This window comes from Arachis duranensis, chromosome 2 (assembly GCF_000817695.3).
Source record: "Arachis duranensis cultivar V14167 chromosome 2, aradu.V14167.gnm2.J7QH, whole genome shotgun sequence".
Lineage (NCBI taxonomy): Eukaryota > Viridiplantae > Streptophyta > Magnoliopsida > Fabales > Fabaceae > Arachis > Arachis duranensis.
Window position 1 is genome coordinate 34,895,734 of NC_029773.3, and position 2,926 is coordinate 34,898,659.

Here is a 2,926-nt window from a genome sequence, read left to right on the forward strand (position 1 = left end):
TGATACTCGGGTAGTAAAATATAATTTTTGTTTCTAATATTTTTGAATAATATTCTTTATATTTAATTTGATTTAGTTTTATTTTTAATGTTTAAAATAATTTTTTATTTTATTTTTATTATTAGATTTTGGACAATTAGAAATTAGTCAATATTTTATTCTAATTTTATTCTTAATTATTTCTTTCTTTCTGTTGAACTTTTTTTAAATTGGATAAGCAACGAATCATATCAAGTAATACCACGGTGAGTGAGTTATCGTTCTTACGAGGATTAATAGACTAAGCAAACAATGGTTAATTGATTAATCTAGTTAGACAATTGAAATTCAGGTTTCCGAGGTATTCAGTATCAAAATAGAGAATTAATTGAAAGCAATTTGTAAACGGTTAAGAAAGTAATATGAATAAAAACGTTAAGGTTTCGGAGATGTTTAAACTTCAAGAAGAATGCTTTTCACTATCTACTTTGAAATATGCAAAGATGTATCCATGGTAAATCATAGTTAATCAAATCGCAATCCTTTAGTAGTTCAATTTCTCTTAACTTAACGAATCGTCAATTCCTTGATCAATTGATTATGATAAGAGGTGAGATATATTTACTTATTCAAAACCACACAATTCTTAAAAACTAAACCTAGTTGATTTTATGTCACTTATCAAACCAGTTTTAAAACTTAAAAAATTATGAGAAGAAGTTTTCAAACTTAATTCTAATAACTAACTTTTTCAAAGTGATAATAGAATTCAATTCAGATGAGAATTATATTCCAATACATTCAAATCTTTGTGATGACGAACGAAAACTTGTTTCTTAAAAAATATCAATGTATTAATCAAAGGTAGAAAAATTATAACATTAGTCTATTAGAATCAACAGGGCTCCTAACCTTCGCGGAGGAGATTAGTGACTCATAATGTGCTGAAAACGAAAACAAGGAATTGAAATGGCTGTCGGAAGAGAGCTTACGTGTGTGTCTCTCCCCTTTTTAAATGCTAACCTTAATCCTAAAAATTCAGAATTCAAAACTAAATCAAAGAAAACCGAATAAAATCTAATCTAATTGATTCTTCTCATATAGTTTTCCCTCTCAAATTAAGCTATTGGTAATTCTCTTCACAATTGGCAATCAAGGCTTGATATCATGGCATGTGCTTAATCTTGGATCATTAAATTAAGTGCTTGACGTTTGGAGAGATTCGTGAAGGATTTAGGAGACCCTGGGAGTTGGCCGATAAGCTGCATCTAACGCATGGCTTGTGCATTGAACGCATGGCCCAAAATTTGGGATCCTTGAGCCTCTAATGATGGTAATATTAAAGCTTCCGTTGAACGCATGGAAGGTTGCTCAGCTACTGGAGGTTGCATTGAAGGCAAGAGGAGCTGCATTCAACACATGGACATGGAATGTTGAATGCATGGAAGTAGATGCATTAGACGCATGGTTTGGTGCGTCAAACGCATAGTGGAGGCCTTACTGGGTTGAGCTGTATTCAATGCAGCTTGGTGGTGCGTTGAACGCAGGTGATGGTGCATTCAACATAGGGTTGGTTTGGTGTAACATCCTATCATCCCAAGCCTTATCTCTAGCTGTAAACCGAAGGATAATAAAGTGCTACGACAATTCTAAAACTTATACAATAATATATATAGAAAGAAGTAGTAATACTCGGAGCCCGATATAAGAAACAGGAGTTCAAAGATAGATAAACAGAAGAAATAAATCATGAAGCGTTCACACACGATATCTGATGAGCGGATAATTTATACGCTTTTTGGCATTGTTTTCATATAGTTTTTAGTAAGTTTAAGCTACTTTTAGGGATGTTTTCATTAGTTTTTATGTTAAATTCACATTTCTGGACTTTACTATGAGTTTGTGTGTTTTTCTGTGATTTCAGGTAAATTCTGACTGAAAATGGATTTTCTGGAGCTACAGAACTCCAATTGGCGCGCTCTCAACGGCGTTGGAAAGTAGACATCCAGGGCTTTCCAGAAATATATAATAGTCCATACTTTATTCGAAGATTGACGACGTAACTTGGCGTTAAACGCCAAGTTCATGCTGCTGTCTGGAGTTAAACGCCAGAAAAACGTCATGATCCGGAGTTGAACGCCCAAAACACGTCATAACTCGGCGTTCAACTCCAGGAAATGCCTCAGCTCGTGGATTGATCAAGCTCAGCCCAAGCACACACCAAGTGGGCCCCGGAAGTGGATTTATGCATCAATTACTTACTTATGTAAACCCTAAGAGCTAGTCTAGTATATATAGGACATTTATCTATTGTATTAGACATCTTTTGACCACTTTAAGTCTTTTTATCATTCGGTCACTTGATCATGGAGAGGGCTGGCCATTCGGCCATGCCTGAACCTCTTTCATTATGTATTTTCAACGGTGGAGTTTCTGCACACCATAGATTAAGGGTGTGGAGCTCTGCTGTACCTCAAGTATTAATGAAATTCTATCTTGTTTTATTCAAATCTCTCTTATTCTTATTCCAAGATATTCATTCGTACCCAAGAACATGATGAATGTAATGAGTTCAATTACCCTCATTATTATTCTCACTTATGAATGTGCGTGATTGACAACCATGTCCGTTCTAAATGCAACAGAGCTTGAATGTGTATCTCTTAGATTCCCCAACAGAATCTTCGTGGTATAAGCTAGATAGATGGCGGCATTTATGAGGGTCTGGAAAGTCCAACCTTGTCTGTGGTGTTCCGAGTAGGATTCCGGTAATGAATGACCGTGATGTGCTTCAAACTTTAACCTGCTTTATTCCAAGATATTCATTCGTACCCAAGAACATGATGAATGTGATGATAAGTAACCCTCATTATCATTCCCACTTATGAATGTGCGTGATTGACAACCACTTCCGTTCTACATGCAACAGAGCTTGAATGCGTATCTC